This window comes from Coturnix japonica, chromosome 4 (genome assembly GCF_054131305.1).
Source record: "Coturnix japonica strain WE chromosome 4, WE-NBRP24, whole genome shotgun sequence".
Classification (NCBI taxonomy): Eukaryota; Metazoa; Chordata; class Aves; order Galliformes; family Phasianidae; genus Coturnix; species Coturnix japonica.
The window spans coordinates 17,942,227-17,961,095 of record NC_140666.1 but is presented as its reverse complement, the minus strand read 5'-3'; the positions used below and the strand labels follow the sequence as shown (position 1 = coordinate 17,961,095).

Here is an 18,869-nt window from a genome sequence, read left to right as displayed (position 1 = left end):
ACAGATAAAACTAAGATGGGTGCTTAGAAAGCCATGGTGGAAAAACAGGAGTCAATAAGAAGGGTCAAGCAGTGTTTATGTTTGTACATATGTACTTATGGGGAAGTTTTGTGAAAGAGGGAAGAAATCATGCTCTTGTTCCTCTTCCTCATGTCCCTTCTGGCAGCCAAAGGGACTGGTAATCTTTCTTTGTGCCAGATTTGGCATTTACTAGACCTTCCTTGATCCAGCTCACTGACCTCAAAATAATTGTGTTGGGGTTTTTTTCTTCTCCTGGTTATGTTAGTATTCAGCCAAGTAAGGGAACTGAATTGGCTTATACAGAGCTCCAGTATGTGTCATCACTGGTGGGAGTGCCCAGACACATGGTGGGAGACAGATGGGAGGAGGTATGAGGGGAGGATAAACTGGACTGACTACTAGCAACAGCACTTGTGAAATCATTTTGTGTGTCTTTTGTAAAATCAAAGTCATGTAAATTCAGGAGAATTCAATTTTAATAGAAAAGTAAAGGAGAAAAGCAAATTCTAGCATTGCTTCTTTGCTTTGCTAGAAAAAGGTCTGCATTTTCTCACATGTAGGCCCTCCAAGATTTAAAAAGGAATTATATATTTTCTTTCCACACATCCATGAAATCAAATTTTCAGAAGAAATATTTAAGCATATTTACTAAATAGTGAAATAATCAAAGAGAGATCAACATGTAAAGTCTAAATGAATGGCTGAATGTTGAAAATATTGTAGTCTAAGGGAGAATTGTAATCTTATTTAAATCCTCTTATGACAATATGCTTGTAGACACGCTCTCTGTAACCAAAGGAATCAAATGCAGTGTGTCTGCTTAACTGCAAGATCTATGACTGGAATGTTATTCTGACATACATTTCAGGTCTTCACTGGGATATGAAGTTATAACCTGTCAGACAGATTGGAAGTCAGCAAGCTCTGAAGGTAAGTGGAAATATATTTAATGAAATAAGTGATAGAATTTGTTAGCATATCAGTACAATAATTTAGAAGCATTGCAATGGGATGAGGGAAAAAAAATCAACAACCTGACATGCCATAACAGAGAGACCCTAGCAGGGATCACATAAAACAACTGAAGAACAAATGTAAGTGACTGGAGAGATCAGCAGTAGGGAGAGAAGCTTGTACTGAATTTAGGAGTTTGGCTAGGAGTATGAGTAATATTCAGAAAGACCTTTATCCACTAATGGAACTGACAGAAGCTGACAATTACAACAATTGTAATGAACCTATCTTATCTATTTCAAGACACCTTGTATAAAGAATTTTGTGAGATAGAAAAAAAAAAGATTTTTCTTTGGTTGGTTAAAATATCATAACTTCAAGGGATTCCCTTTTTCAGTCTGCATGGAATATACACAAAAGCACCATAATTGCAGAACATTTAAATAGGTCATTTAAAATAGATCCTACAAAGTGAGAGGGAAAAAAAAGTTCACCCTACTTTAAAGTCATTCTTTAACAAAAAAGAAAGAGGATTACTTTTCTATTATCTTCCATGCTTTAGAACACCAAGAAAGCCTGTAGATTTACTTTAGAAAGCCTGTAGATTTACTTTATATGGCTGCTTTGCTTTAAGATTAACCCAAATGTAATGTCTTCTTGGTGTTTACAGATGCCAAGAGATCTAAGACATCTCATTTTCTCCCTTTTCAGTTCGTTCTGAATATATGCGATATTGACTTCATGACTTTTCTTACCCAATACCGTGCTATTTCTTCTATCTCCAAGATCATTGTCCTTAACCGTATTTACTGAAAGAAGCTTTTGTTGAGGTTTCAATGGATATCACTATAACACAGTTTTCCTTATCAGCATTCCCATTTGTAACTGTGGTTTTAATTGAGATCCGTAAACAAAGGGCTAAGTCCAAGTGTAAAACATCTTCAACTGAAGCCAATGACATCACACACAGTTTTGTTTACAATGAGAATTTCTGATGCTTTTCTATTTTAGTCAAAAGTTCCATAGTGTAATGACTGTTTTGTATATAAACTTCCATTCTCTATGCAAATCAGGATTTGCTCTTACTATAAGTATGTAAAGCAGTAAACTAATAGCATAAAATGCTTTTCAAGTGCTGTTTCCCTCCTAAAGTCATAGCTTGTTAGTTTTGATAGGTACATAACGAAATAAAATAGAATCTGAAATGTCTTTATCTGTTTCTTTTTACCCTTTAAAAACTGATGTGCAGTTGGTAAGTCAATATAGATACATTCATGCAATGGTCCAGGTTTCTGCGGAAGTTACTAGTGAGTGGGAGTGAAGCTGTCCTTCAAGGTCCAAGTTGGCATCTAATTTTTGGCGAGTTGCTTACCAGCATTTATAACATTTCTTTACCCACACTAATGTCTATTTGGACATTAAAAAGTGCCATAGAAGTCAACCTACAAAACAACAAAAGCAAATCAATTCTGAATGCTCAATTCTATTGTTATCCAATTTTTGGAAGTATACTTATCTTTTCTGCATTATTGTTCTGCTTAGCATAGAGCTAACATCTCGCTGACATCTTCTGTTCATGTTTTTGTTCATATATTTGTTTTCTAAATTGTGGAAGAAGACTGTCTCAATTCTAAAGATTTACTGAATAGATGTTAAAATATAGACATTCTTTGAATCTACCAAACCTCGTATAATCATCGTAATTAAGAATCAGTATTCTCAAAATGCATCATAGAGACTAACAGCTGAATTTAGTGGCCTTTGTTCTGTCAACAATCAGCTTTGGATTTCTTTCAGATGATGTGACATCTCTATCAAATGAAAAATCCCTGTGCAACATTTAATCATTTTGTTGTATTTCCCCAGTGGGGTGTTGTTTTTTTTTTTTTTTTTAAATATTTTTAATTAAAAGAGGTATATCTAAAAGGAACATTATTTTCAGCAATACTTAACGCTAAGCAGAGCTGCTATCCCTAAGGTAGAGAAGTCAGATATGAAGTATAAGAGAACAGAGTAGGCAAATCTACTCCAGAACAATTATCCTGCAGCTTTTACACTATGGTGGCATCTCTGGGCAGTTCTTTGATAAATACTGTCACAGATAATGTTCTCAGATCCTTTTCCTAGATGGAAGCAGAACACAGCTAGCATGTATGAATGGAAAACTGAACCTTTTGATGGCTTTGTACATTTTACAAACTTTCTGCATCTGAAAAGAAAGCAAATGAGCAAACATAGATTGGAACAAGCAAGCAAACCAAATCAGAAAACACATGCATATCTTTCACGGAATTCCTCCTGAAATGTTAATATTTGAAATTTATCTAAAACGTGTAGCTGAAATTTAAAATTTAGAAAAGATTTTCACTCACTGTGGCTATAAATATTACCAATGGTGCAGTACTCATCTGATAAAGTTAATTATAGCACATTTTATAATTTAAACTCTTGCTGATTTTCAGAAAGAAAAATTGCACAACAGGGCTTGAGCCCATTATTTTTATTAAATGAGGTGCAAGAAACCTCTTGATGTAATGAACTGTGGAACACAGACTGATCTGTGTGTATCTCTAGTCACCTTTTATTCAGGTGTGTAATTTCATTCAAAGTAATGAGAACTAGTTATATTTTTCCTTACCTTAATTTCTTTTTCTTTTGTATCAGTAAACCTTGGGTATGGTTGCATAATCTGATCATGGATTTTAGTTCTCGAATTCCTGACTTTAGTTTAAGCCAGAGTTCCCTTTACAGGGCTGCCTTTATACTGGTCTCTCTGATTAGAAAATCACATCCCTTTTCTCTGAGAACTGCTTTGAAGATTTCAAGTGACAAATAACAGGGACCTTAATCCTCTGTTTTTACGAACAATTTATAAATCAGAACCATACAAACACACTTGCAGTGAGAGAGTGTGGCCTATGGTTTGAAGAACACGATGGTTCACTGCATCTTTCTGAAGTACTTGGAGCTCACATTTCTTAGATTTCAATTCAGCGGCTCTCTGGTGTTCATTCTGGTCTGCTTTTCTGAGGAGCAAGCCAGCAAACAGATGCACAGACCAACACTTGATAAGACCATTTGTTAAGTAACATTCTCATCTCCATTACAATTTTGCAGCTTCCTATCATTATGTCTAGGTTAATCAAAGACAATTATAGAGTCCCAGTGAAGCTGCCAGACGTCTATTAGGATGCACAGAGGAAGCCCGTATTAATATACACAAAGGCTAGTGTTGCATCCTTTGAAATCATTATTTTCACTGCAATGAGGAACAGCAAAATCAAGTATTAAGAAAGAGCAAGCAATGATTTCTTTAGTGAGTTAATGTTTGCATAATGACTCCTTAGATTTTTCACAATGCAGAAAATAGCCTGTCCCTGTATCTATGAAAAAGCATACCAGCATTCTGGAAAACACCTTGAAGGGCTGCACTTGGGTCCGAAGCACGGTGGGTATCTGCATATCACCACACTGGTGTTGCCCCAAGTCTCTCCCCATGACCTAAATTAGGCAGTGAGCCAACAGAAAATTGATTTGTATGCAGCTGGCATGTGCAAATATGCAGTCCAAGTGCAAAGCACTCAGGTGGGTAGGAGGTGGTGGGGAAGAGAAGAACGTTTTGCTCCTCGTATAGACAGAGCTGTTCCAGTTTTGCATCTGCTACCTCATCTCTTAACCTGACAGTTGAACACCATGAAAGAAGAACCAAACCTGCACTCTTAGTTCTGAGAAAACAAAAGCCCTTTCTGTGCTTCCTGATAGCTGGGGTTGCTCCCCTGGGGCATGTAGGCCCAGCCAACACAGATTCATGGCTCCAGTTTGTACCTTACTATGCCTTAAGTTCCTCTTGATGTCAAGAAGTAATTAACGCTGGCAACTCATTTCCCATTCCTCTTCTAGCTCCACTTTAAATCATTATCACCTTCCTGTTTTTTGTTTGTTTCTTTACTTTTAAAGAGTAGAAGAGACAAACTCTATGCACAAGAACAAGTTTGAAATAAAAAAGCTCGCTGATGATATTGGAGTCTGTAATATTGCTGAACACAAGTTCAGCTAATGCAAAGCTGTGCTATTTGTAAACACCTTCCTATCTATGAGAAATGAACCAGAACATTCCAGGCTGCTGAGCACCAAGTGAAGGAGCGTTATTTGCAGGTGCTTTATCCTGTCACCTCTGAGAAATGGAGGAGTTATACTGAAATGAATGCAAATCTTTGTTCTTTCCAGCTGAAGGGCCTCAGAAATGCTCTAAATTTGGTAGCTATTAGGCCAGTGCCACCGTTTCTGCCTTCCAGAGATACTGGAGCTTGTGGTCTAGAACATCTCTGGAGGTGAAGCTGTGCATGTGGATCACTTAAAAAAAAATGGAGTCAATAAGTGAGCACGCTGGTGTCACATTTTGTATGGTGGAATCTGCCCTCTCCAACCATTCCCATTTGGGTCCTAGGCTTCCAACTCCTCACAACAGCACATACTGCACACTTCCTGCCAGGCCATTCCTCTGACATTGAGGCAGTGCTCAAAGGCAATTGGACTCAAACTCTGAACGAGTCAGAGATCACAGACTGATCATAAAGCCTTGTTAAGAGTCTTAGAACGCACTAAGCTGCCTGTGTAGTTACACAAAGACTAAAGGCATTAACAACCTCTTTGACTCCTCAAAGTATCTCTTTTGAAAATATGCATTCACTACTTTGGAAAATATTACCATTTAATTTGTGCATTAATTCATGTGAATAAATATGCACTGTCTACACTGCAGTCTTTGCTCCTGCTCTCTCATGTAATAGCAATTGGACCGAATCCATAATTTGTTTCCTCAAGGAAAGGGAATCAATTAATTTGGCAAAAAGTGTTTTCTTCTGTTTCATTTGGCTATTTATTTTCATTGTTTCTTCTACCTAACTGAGGAATACTTAAAACATCAATATTTTCTAAAGCTGTTTTTTATGTACTGTGTATTACATTTCATCAATTCTGAATCTGGAAGAAGGTAACTGCATTTCAATGTATCAGTCACCTGAGTTACCAAAACAAAAGACTTATCTGCTAGGATAGCTAACATTACCTCTAAGCTCTTCCACAGGGTAAAAAATCATGAGCTTTTCAAATATAGTTAATTAGGTAGAAACCTGTAGAAGGCAGCAATGAAATTAAAATAAGAGCTTGGCTTAATATATTTGAAAGTCCAAACATTAATATATAATTGGGTGGAGCTTTGAATTATACTGAAAATATGTTCCAGAACTAGCTTCTTATTATTCAGCAAGCAATCAATTTGCAATATTTAACAAATCAGGCGTTTGATGAATAATTGTTGATGGATCTTGTCAGATCTTGTCTGTTTCAGTGCTTTTCACGGAAATGCATCAGAGAAGCAAGACACAGAATATGTCTGGAGGTTCCACAAACTTTCAAATGGTTCAGATCCATGAGACTTTTGAAATCCACCATGGAACTATTAATATTGTCTGTTATACAGAATTAGTTCATAACAAGTCTGGAGAAACCAGAAATCTGCACAATAACTCCTTGGTGCTGCTGGATGGAACCATTATAAGGGCTATGTGTTTGATTTAAGGGTAGATGTTGGCCCTAATTCTTTCAGTTAATATGTAAATATGCAACTAAAACAATACAACCCACATGATGTAGATGAAATTAGAATCTCCCCCTATTAATAATAAGAGAAAAGCTACTATTTGCAATTCAGTCTATCTGTAATGTTTCATTCATGAACACAATTACTCACAGTGTATTTTTCAAGTGTACAGCCCTCAGATAATATTTACTGCTTGGTAACTTCTTGTGATCCATCTGATAAGAATCTTCTTATCTTCAATTTGCTCAGATCTTGCAGATCATCCTAGTCAAGATTTAGACTCTAGAGTATAACCTGGTCATGTCACTGATTGATGGCTCTGCATCTTATCTTCTTTGAACTGCAGGGACCTTCTGCAAATAAATAGTCCAGGTAGAGCTGGAAACTGTGGAATTAAGGCAGCATGGCTGAGACTCCATGTTGGAAGGTGAGCAGGAAAAGGGAGGAGTACGAAGCCTGTTACAAACAGCTGTGCTGTGGTCTAGCCATGAACAGCTGGGGAAAACAGATTTCAGTGAAGTCGTTTTTAAGCAGTAGTCAGCTGTTTCTAGATACCTAAACCAAGCTTCCTTCAGCCTTGCAGATCTTGCTGTGAGTTATAAACTCATCTGTGAAAGAGTTCTGAAACCTGACATGGGGACTTCGGTTTCTATGGATTTCTTGAACCCAAACCCTTGTATTTACTATGGAAGAGAAGAACATAAAAATCATTCCACCCTTCCAGTAAGAATATAGAACTCTCAGAGACTAGTGTGGCAAGGCTATTCTTGCCACCAGCTGAGTCAAGAGCTGGCTTGAGAGTGGATGAACACAGATTTTCTTTCTTCAGTAAATTAGCTGAATGTTTTGCCACAAAAAGTCATGTAAAAGGCATAAAACAAAAAGCTGCATGGCACTTCTCCAGCTGTCACTTATCATCTCTTTAAATTAGGAATAATGCATGTGGATCATGTTAGTAAGTCAAACTGCTCTACTGGGTTCACACTGCATTCTGTTTTGCAGCCAGATGAATTTGTTGAAACTTTCATTAAGAAACTGAAAAATTCAGTGAGATAAACTGCAGTGCCCTTATTTCTCACAAGACAGTTTGTTATCCCTCACACAACAACAGTTTAAGTCAAAAGAAGACCAGATGACTTTCTTGTACCTACTTGGCGCATCTCAGAGTGCAGTTAGACAGCAGTATTGGGCCTGTAGGCATGTGTGCACAAACACAAAGGTGTGCACATGCATACACACACACTCACAGACAGGCATGCACAGGGCAATTAAAACTTTTAGCATGGATCCATCACTCTGGTTTACCATATAGGAACACACTGTTGTATTAGCACAACTGGCAGAGGTGCAAAACAACAGAAGTGAGTTATGAGAAACTGCAATGCTTAAATGAGTTCCAAGACAATGTGTTTCTGAAATGGAAAAATTAAGATGCTTCTTGGGCCATGGTCTGACAGAGCAGCCTCCCAGCTACAAAAAAACAGGTCAAAGAAACTGCAGCCATAAGATACAAAGTGCTATTCCCACTCTGCATAGTATTCCCACTTTGCTGGTTCAAGTTGCAATGTAGTTCAGTGACGTTTCTGTTAGACTAGACTTCATGCTGACTGCTCAGGCACTTACCTCTTTAGCTTTATGCTCTATCAGATGTTGCCACAGCCAGTAGGAACTCAGAATAAAAATTCAGAGCCATCATAACCCCTTTATCATATGCTGTAATTTATCAAGACTACATAGAACTCTACGTGTACAACTGATTTGCAGTTATTTTGTACTTTGTGGTATAACCACAAAAAAATCTAAGCAGAAGATCAAATTCCAGAAATTCATTGAAAATAGCCTAGAGTTAGAGTGAATGGAGAAATGTGTGTGTGATCTACAGACAGTGTACTGAATGGTATGGTATGGTGTGGTATGGTATGGTATGGTATGGTATGGTATGGTATGGTATGGTATGGTATGGTATGGTATGGCATGGTATGGCATGGTATGGCATGGTATGGCATGACATGGCATAGCACTGTACAGTATGCTATGGTAAGTCACTTTTTTTCTTTTATTTTTCTAATTTAGGAATAGATTGCAGAGAAACGTGCCTTAAATTTGTTAGTGGCTATTAATAGCCAGACGTTACTGATTTTGTCTATTCCAAAATTGGAATAAAACATAAGCTACAGGAATGTTCTTAAACATTTGGACTTTCTAAATATAAGTTGTGACTGATCTTTACTGGCATCCAAAATATTAACCCCATGTTATAAAAATGGTACATTTTCCACTATGGAAAACTATTCTCTATTAAGAAACCATCCAAATTTGTATCTATCACATATTATTCCCAGTAAAGTTTGAAATAATATGCTCCAGCAAAATGCATGCTATGGTTCTCAGGTTAGAGTACCTGCCCTCTGGAACACTTCCAGTATGGTTGCTGCTGTGGATAAGAGTGGAGAAGTATCAAAGTACCTTCATCTTGCTATTCTGGGTGAATTTGTATGCTGGTAGTGATTTCACCCAAACCAGTGGAGAAGAGCCAAGTCAGTTTTATTTTAAGCACAGGTTGTCTGTATCCACAAGATGGCACTCTCTTTGCCACTTCTGTGCTAGACATGACCGGCTACAGACTGGCTACAGATGAAATACAACAAGAAAAAAATGAATCCAGCCATACAATACTGGGGAAAAAAAGAAAAAAGAAAAAAGAAAAAGGAAAAAAAAAATGTTTATCTTCATTCTTAATTTATTCAGAGGAAAAGTACCTGCTCATCATTTTTATAGCTGTATATTTAGTCTGTGTCAAGATCACCTTATAAAACACTAAAATGGATTTTTCCCTTCAATGTCAATGTAGATAAATCTACATATCCATGTTTTGCACATAGCTGTGGGCATTGTTCATTGGGAACAATTGCCATATAAAGCCACGAATGTTATGGGCTTCCTTAGAAATCACTGAAATTTCAAAAATGTTTCAGCCTAGCTGGCAACTTGCACAGCTTACTAACAATCAGGCAGCTGCATGCCATACTATTACGGGCAATGATAAAAGTATTTTAGGAGTTGTTCTTTATTTATTTAATATAAGGTATTCAGAAAGCCTTCAAAGGAAGCTCAACAAAAGAAATGTCATAAAATGACTAAAAGACCCTTGTGGCATCATGCCCTGGTTGAACTAAACACTGCAAAATTAAAACTTACAAGCACCTCTACAGTATTCATCTCTAAAGCAATAAAACAGTCTCTGATGGATCACGTTAACTGATCATCTATGTATAAACTTAATGTTTGCAACAAGAAAAAAGGACCTAATTAAAAAGTAGAGTTTAGCGACCCTCTATGATTAGTGAACAGGCGCAGTGCAGAAAACAACATCAGAGAGCAACAGTGGTGCCAGACACAGCAGGGGTAGCTCTGCATGCAACATGGAGAGGAGAGGGGTTATGCAACAGATGTTCCCAAGTGATTATACATGGCGAAAGATAATTGTTGCCGGCCAGGGTGAAGTGTCTCATAATGACCTTTGTTGAGGAAGGAATCTGATGTAGAGTCTCTCATGATATAGCCTGCAATCTCTAGGGTAGGAAAAAAGACCAGAGCCCCACCAGCATGACCATAGCAATGCAGGTCAGTCTGATGAGCTCAGCTGGATGTTGTTAGCTTTGTGATGAATGCTTGATGGCTGCTATCACAACATAGACAGCAGCTGATGGGCTGGAAGTGGGAGTTCCAGGGCAGCAGCTTTCAGAGGGACTGTAATGGAGAGACCCAAAAACAACAACTACATTCCTGCATGCCCAAACCCTTCTGTTGCTGACAGTAGCATCTACCAAGGCATCTCTCCAGTCTTTGACACTGGAAAAAAGTCTAAGCAAAACATGATATATTTTGCCCTGCCTGTCACTGCTCACAGTTCAAAAAGGGTCTTTCTTTAAACACAGCCATGGTAGGGTAATATCAATATCTGCAATATGACATGGAGGAGGCAAATGCATTGCAATGCAAAATATCCATGGAGGTTTCCCCAAATTTTCTTTTACTTTAATGTATTTTTGGTGTCTATTTTTGGAGGTGACACAGGATGGATAATGGAAAGGGAAGTAGATGTTAGATGCAGGTACAAAGAAAATGGAGACAAGTATTTTCTGGGAATCAAGATATACATTTCTCCTCAGTAGTTCCTAGACCTCTTTAAGTGAAGATGATTACAGCTAAAGAAGATTATGGGAGCAAGCAGAGTAGTAATGTGGAAGGATTGACACAAGCGTGGGATACTGAAGCAAGAGCTGCCAAGCCTCTCATCAGATCACTGCACACAGACATGAGACAGGGACACTAGTGCAATAGTTTTAGGGGTAAGAGTTGTTTTTTGTGTTCTTTTCTTTTTTTTATGTCATTGGTCTCCTGTCAAGAGGTGTCAGAACCCTGAGCGACTCTTGCTAGATAGTGCTAACATGGCACGATAGATAAGCAGGATGGTTTCTCACAGAGGGATTAAACAGTGGAAACTGGGGAGAAAATCACCGTTTAAGTGCTGCTGGTGTTATCTGAGTTACAGATGAGTTTGAATACACAACAAGCTCTGACAAAGAACCAGCAGTTTTCTCCCCATAGTGGGAGGGAGGCCTGGTCTGCTCACAGTGGTCCCTCTGTGGCAGGAGCAGCTGTGCTCAAGGAAGGCCCTGTGCAACAAATTAATCCAGTAAGTGAAAGCAGCAACATAAACATAAGCTAGGTTATACAGCTTGCATACTTTTAATACACATCAACTTTCAGAACTGTTGTGCTGTAGTCTCTTTTTCTTATGATTGCTGCGTAGGAAGGAAGCCCACACATCTAACATCTTCAGTGGTACCTCAACCTTCCTTTGCATTGCTCCCCTCATATACTGAGGAAAAAACCTGACCTGACTAGCTCTGCCAAGGAACAACTATTCTCATGTACAGATTGAGAGCTGGGATCTAAAAGCATTTCAGCTTACATGTCCAGTTAGAAATATTGGAGTCAAAAGCCAAGGTTTCTTTCCAATAATTGTTCTGCTGTATGGTTCAAACAACTCCTACCAATCAAACATTGCAGTGACTGAAATTAGACACAAATAGCAGTTGTCTTCTATGGAAATTCTAGCCCCTCAAGACCTTTCTTTTCTCCCTAATTCTTGAATTATGACTTCTGGAGTACAATCTCAAACTGAGCTCTGGTTTTGCTTGTTCCAAATGATATTTTTATCGTTTCAGTCTTCTTTTTGTTTTCTCCTTGCTCTACAGAATTACTGCTGCAATTCTAGTGGACTGTCATAGGCATATACGTTGTTTGATATTTTAATTCTAATGAGGGTCTCAAAATTAGAACAAGCCCTTTATAGTGACAGTGAATGATGACTCACCGTATAAAAGAGTCTCCTAGACAGACAATTATTTAGGCATGTATTTCAGGGGATCATCCATTAGGTGTCTCAGAGGAAGAGATTATTTTTTTATCAACAGGGAAGACACGACAGTGAGTTAAATTACCTTGAAGGCAATTCTGACTCACGAGGGGTAATGGGAAGTGACTTGTGAGATACAAATATGCCATGGCTAAAAATGGCTTTTCTTGTTTAGTATGTGGCATTTGAAGCTTACTAATTGTCACGATTTTCTTTGGCATATAGCTATCTGAGAAAACCCACTAGGCTTAGCTTAGGGTTTGTTTCTTAAGCAATGAATTGTCTAAGCAGTGACTGTGTTCTGACACTGTCACCCCAGACCCAGCCTTGCAAAGAATTATGGTTGCAAACTCAGGAGAACTACATAGAACAACATGGTCCAGGCTGCAGACAGTGATGATTTCTATGGTGACTACAAACTCCGCTAGCAAAGCAGCCAAGGTAGCCCCTGGGTTTGTGTATACTCTTTCATTCATCCTGAAAGAAATCATCACAGGCTAGAGGAAATTCATGACACTTTTTAGGTGCTTGAAGATGGACTTCAAACTGTTGGCTTGAAAATTGTCGCCTGAGTGATATGACCATCATGGTGACCTTATTACATTTAGATGATCTCATTATAATACTACCTGGGGGCTTTTCTCTTTATATGGAGTCAAACTTTATCTTCTATAGTAGCTCTTGTCACCACCCGCTACAGTGGCACTCAGAGGGGCTCAGCCTGCAGGAATGCAGAAGGCTGCTTAGGGCTGACTATTTCTGGTATCTTGAGCTGGCTGGGTATATGAGACTGGGAAGAGGTACAAATGGACACAGCACGATGATTTCTGATATGAGCCAAACATTATACATCTTTCAAATGCCTTATGAAAGTTTCCTCTTCCCCTATGACAAAGGTGAAGTATTTTTCCAATGAACTTTTCTGAGTACTCCATCCAGCACTTCCCCAGTGACCAGTATTGTGCAATGACTCCTTTAGAAAAACTATAGGTTGCAGCATAAAAAGAAAGGTGTAATTGAGTGTAAAAAAATTGTGAACTTTTTTACTGCTACCCTGTAAAACAAATGTGATCTTTGTGACATGAAAGCAGTGCATGGCCTTCAGGTTATGGTTGTCTGTAACACTCGGGGCAAATTAGAGCTTTATGGTTGAAAAATTGTATATCCTCAAACTACCTCACCTCTGAAACTTAGAAATACTACCTTATTTCAATCTTCATATTAACAAAGTTAAAAACACTCTTCATAGGGAACTAAAAACATAAGATAGGGCTCTTCAATTTGGATAAATGAACGCATCCTTTTAAGAAAAAAGGAAAATAAAGCAGAACTCATTACAAATATGAAAATTAATAGCATTCCCTTATGTAATCATTGATAGAGATTCCGTCTGAGTTAATCTGACTTAATTTTAAGCGCTTGCATGAGCCCATATTTTCATTTTATCTACTGTTCACAGATTTTCTACTCTGTTTTAAAGCCAGGAATCTTGGTTATGTTAAAATAGCTCCATAAAATAGCTCATATTTGAAAATAAAAATGCATTTTGTTCAAAAACAATGCCAATAATTGAAGCAATTATGTAGCAGACAATGTTAGCATGTGAAGGCAGCTATCACAGATCAAATCCAGGAGCTTCACTGCAGAATAATCACTTGCAGTGTGAGAGAGCAGCAAACAATACTAGTGTTAGAAATGGATATGAAGGAGAGAAATGAAGAAAGCCATATGTACTAAATACAGTCACTAAATTAGTACACGTCCAATCTGTGATATTGTGTAGCGTATACACAAAATGCAATCTATATATTAGATCCAAGTTATAGTTAGTATTAAACTAATGAATAAAACATTCTATTAAAATCCAAAACCACTTCTACTGGAGCTCAAGGAGAACTATCCAAGGTCGTCTGAATACAACTCGCATCACTACCTCAACACATTTATTTCATCATCATTGTTGCAATAACCTACAATGAAGTGCTGCTAAAATAATTACCAATAACAAAGATAGCCATTGCCAGACGTGCTGAGCAAATAACTGTTTTCCTGCCTGCTAGCACTTTCTAAGTCATAATGTTCTGTTTCCCTCACAAGAATGGAAAGTTACCTAGCTGTGCACATGCTTCATTAAAACACAATATAACACAGAACCACAGTGTTCCTCCAGAAATCATTGTCTACAAGTATTTTAAAAGAATAGGTTAGTTTTCTGTTGCTATTTTTATAGTGAAATTTCAATATGCATTTGTATCAGTCCCTTTAATTTGGCTGTGGATATAATTTCTGTAGAAGTAGTTTCCATTTTCTTTCACTTACGCAATCAGTAGTTTTAGTCAATATGTACAACCATGGAACTTCAGTAGCAGTGATTAAAACCAGCTAAGGACATTACCATTTGTCTATCGTTGTATTGGGAAAATAAATGTAAAAAGCCTTTCTCTCCAGGTAGTTAAGCAATCAAAAAAGTCACACAGAATCTCTATTAAGCATGTATCCTGAGTAGAAGTGCCAGCAATAAACAGAACTTTCCCAATGTAATGATTTCCCTGACCCTTTTGCAATACAGGAAAGATATTAAAAACATCTATCTAGCTATCTACCTAATTGCATATAACCACACACACAGACACACACACACAGCAATAAATAGTTAAAGATATGACTTAAACATAAAAACTTTCTGCTGTATGAAAGTGATGGACTACTAAATGATTTTTAAGATCCCTTCCAACTCAAGTCATTCTATGGATTGGCATTATTTGCTTTGGTTTATGCATAGTAGATTATTTTATGATCTGGAAATAAATTATAAGACACATCACACAAACAAGAAAAACTTGAAAACTGTTAGGTTTTAGAATTAGTGAGCATATTATTGGCTGTGATAAATAATAATTAAACCAAAGGAAGATCACAACTATTTTAAGTTGGCAATAGACTGGATCAAACAGATCCTTTGTACTTGGCAAGAGAATTAAGTGTAATTGATTCTTCCAACTTGGTATTATACCTTCTTTGTGTTGCATATTTACAATGTAGGTTACCATACAGGAAATGTAAAACTGCCGGGAAGTTAGAAAAAGAAGATGAAAATAATTCAGCGTTGTACCAGAGAAAACTCTCAAGTTGTCTGCAGCCTTTTAATTCAGCTGTTTTATAATATTCCAGACAACATTTGCATCTTAATGCTTAACAGAATGACCGCAAAGGCAAACCTGAACAATTCATTAACTTGTATTTTTTTTCATTTAACTTCATTGAAAGTTCACTTATCCTTGCAAAAACATTCACTTAAACTCTGACAGAAATGGAATAGGTAAATGCTAAAGTAATCAGCCACCAGAAAGGTATTTGAGCACAGTGAGAAAATGTCCTTGAGCTTGAACAGAACATATAAGCACATAAGGAAGTGAATACTGTACTACTTGCCTTTTTAAGATACCTACCCAGGGGGAAAAAGAAAAAGAAAAAAAAAATAGTACCAAGAAAGACATATTACACATTCCAAGAAATGTTGACCATTATTTGTGATATATATTATGCCACCAGGTACAACGAAGGCATCTTTTCCAAAATACAAGTGATGAAAATGCCTTGGGAAGCCCATATGTTCTATTAAAATCACAAAATATTTCATAGAAATTCAAAGAAGTGGGAGCAGGGGAAGTTTAAATCTCCCAGTAGTTCTTAAGCATGTAAACTAGTGATCTGTGAGATTCAGTCATCTATTCAAACACACTAAGGCCTTGCTCCTACAACCTGGGGAATCAAAGACATTCAAATCAAGTCCAGGGAAAACAACATGGAGAGCCATCACAAGTACATGGAATTAGATACTGAATTTGATAAACAGCTCCTTGGTGGAAACATCATATGTATATGGTTCTCATGTGTTTACATAGCCTTTAACTTGACATGACATTGGTGAATTATTTTGTAACAGACTGATGATAACTTTAATAGATGGCAATATGTAAGTTCATAAATGAAAAACAAGTCTTCAGTAATCCCATAAAACTCATAAAAATTCCACTCTAATTTGTTTTGTTGAAAGCCCAGTATATTATCACCTGTTAAAAGGAAATGCACAGATACGGCTCCTAGAAAATAAAAATAAGAGCCACAATAAATTGACACAATGATTATCCTATTTTATCCATGTTCCACGTCTACAGTGATAAAATTCCACATAACAATGCTGATTTTAATAGAGAACTTATTTGTAAAAGGCTGTATCCTAAAACGTGGTGCAGATTTTCTGTAAATTCCCTGATGAGCCCTTATATATACATATGGTAAAACTTGTTTAATAAAATAAAAAATCCTTGCTATCTGGGAAGAATGGATCTTTAATAATTGATTTTAAAAAAAAAATAGCAGGGGAATAATTAGTTGATAACAGCAGCTGAGATACATGAAGAACTAATTATGTCAAACCAATCTTTCACTTCTTGACAGTGTAACCAATATACTAGATAAGAAGGAATAAGTAGATATGATAAATGCATCTTTTCTATCACTAATCTTAATTGAAAAATGATTTCCTGACCCCCCCAACCAAAAAAACCAAAAACCAAACCAAACCAAAACAAAAAAAAAACCCAACAAAACAACCAAAACCCACCATCCTTCAAGTGTATTAATAATAAAAATAATAATCTTCTTAGAGTAGCAGGTTCATTGTTGAATTGGGAATTCAGGTAGAGGTCCCTAAAGAAGCCTGTCCTTGACTGTACACTGCAAAACTTCATTAATGACTTTGATGATAGAATAAGGAGATATAGTATCTAGAGACTGTAAAGTAATTAATAATTTCTCATCGTTTTCAGCAAAAATGGGTTCTATTTTGTATATACATAAAAACCCTATCCATCAGATGATTAGAAAAGCAGTGAAAGAGGTTACTAAACTGCTTGATCAAATCAATTAAACAACAACCTTTAAAATACGTCTTAGACAAATGGCACTTAAGCCCAAGCAGATGGACATGATGACATCTGACAAGATGGCATATGTCAGTACTTCAGTTCTGTGGTCCTGGGAGAGTTCCATACATCAAAAAAAATACAGAACATGGTGTGTTTCTAAAATACAGCTTAATATTTTATATACTAGGGAGATGATGCAATAAAGTTGGAGCACCTCTCCTATGAAGAAAAGCTGAGGGAGCTGAGCTTGTTTAGCTTGGAGGAGAAAAGGCTTGGGATGAGAAAAGGCTTGTGGCCTTCCAGTCTCTAAAGGGAGATTATAAACAGAAGGGAGATGGTCTTTTTACATGTTCAGATAGTGATAGGACAAAGGGGAATGACTTTGAAGTAAAAGAGGGGAGATTTAGGTTAGACATTAGGAATATATTCTTTACTCAGAGGGCAGTGAGGCCCTGGCACTGCTGCCCAGAGAGCTGTGGATGCCCCATCTCTGGAGGTGCTCAAGGCCAAGTGGGATGGGGCCCTGTGCAGCCTGAGCTGGTGGTGGGCAGCCAGCCCATGGCAGGAGTTGGGGCTGGAAGGTCTCTTTCCAATCCAAGTCATTCAGAGATTACACAAAAATTAATAGGATGATTTTAAAGTACAATGCATATACAAAACTGTGAGACATATTTTAAAATCTACAATCTAGCACAATTTATGGAGTTGGCTGGCCATCAGTTTTTAAAATGGGTCTTCATTTTGAGATTTGAGCTAAATTTACAATAAAAAGAACAATTTACATTAATTTCACTGTTACTTTGCACTCCGTAACTACCTTTATCTAGGCAAGATTTGTTTCTTAAGTCAGTTGTTCTAAAACAGGCGAAATAAAACAGATCTCATAATAACATCATAAGGGCATCTCATAAGGACAGATTTTCTTTGTAGAACCTAATGAAAATTGCTAGATCCTGAAGAATGATTTCAACAAACACAAGCAAAAAGACTTAATAAAATCCACTGTTTTGACTTGAAATTAATAAATGTTTCTAATCCAGTGCTGAGATTTTCTTTGTATTCTTGAGTCTCAACCTTTAAGTATACACAGGGGATGTAAAATCTTTTCATATAAAACTAGATGAGTTTCAACCCTTTTCAGACAAATATTGCCAAAATACGAGCAGCTGCTTGCATTTGTTTCTCATTCAAGCTCTTTGGGGAGGTATGTTCTCTAGAATGACAAACCATAGTGCGGTTTAACCTGGCAGGTGGCTCAGTACCACACGGTCATTTGCTTACACTTCCCTTCCTGGTGGGATCGGGGAGAGAAATTAAAAAATAAGTTAAACTTGTGGGTTGAGATAAAACTATATACTAAGATAGAGAAAACAACAGTAATTATGATGAACATATATATGTATATATATAACAAGTGATGTACAAGCAATTGCTCACCACCCCCGACTGATGCCCAGCTAGCCCCTGAGCAGTGGAAGTAAGAGATGAACTCCCACCCCCTTCAAAACTCCTTCTGTTTAATGTCATGTGGTATGGAATATCCCTTTGGCTAGCTTAAATCAACTGTCCTAATTCTGTTCCCTCCCAGCTGCTCAGTCCCTCTGCTGAGAATGGCCTTCTCTCTGTACAACATTGCCCAGCAGTAACTATGAACATCGGTGCATTATCAACATTGTTTTTCTCTTAGAACCAAAACATAGCATCATACCAGATGCTTCAAGGAAAACAACTCCATCCCAGATGAAATTAATATACACAATAACTTTACATCCACATATTGGGAGACAGAATTCTTCTATAGACCATAAAATGTTAGTATGGACTCTATGAATCTAATTCATAGATGTGTTGTTATAAAAAATTTTGCTCTTTTATAATGTTTTAATTATTTTCAATAGTTAATTTAGTATTGCAAATATATCCTGTTAGATAGAAA

General features: G+C 37.1%; 1 protein-coding gene and 1 long non-coding RNA gene across 5 annotated transcripts in view; one reads left to right on the top strand and one right to left on the bottom strand.

Annotated features, from left to right (window-relative positions):
* Positions 1-18,869, bottom strand: part of LOC107312880 (uncharacterized) — a 345,732-nt gene that overhangs the window by 59,227 nt on the left and 267,636 nt on the right. The window lies entirely within an intron of this gene.
* LOC116653361 (uncharacterized) overlaps positions 1-18,869 on the top strand; it is a 75,521-nt gene that overhangs the window by 7,048 nt on the left and 49,604 nt on the right. For 2 of the 4 annotated variants that reach the window (XR_014945183.1, XM_085544661.1), the window contains exons 3-4: positions 890-951; positions 5,423-5,736. The gene's annotated coding sequence lies outside the window, so the exon portion shown is untranslated. Of the gene's footprint in view, positions 1-889; positions 952-5,422; positions 5,737-18,869 lie in introns of those variants that run through there. The other 2 variants (XR_014945182.1, XM_085544660.1) reach the window with 1 other exon arrangement.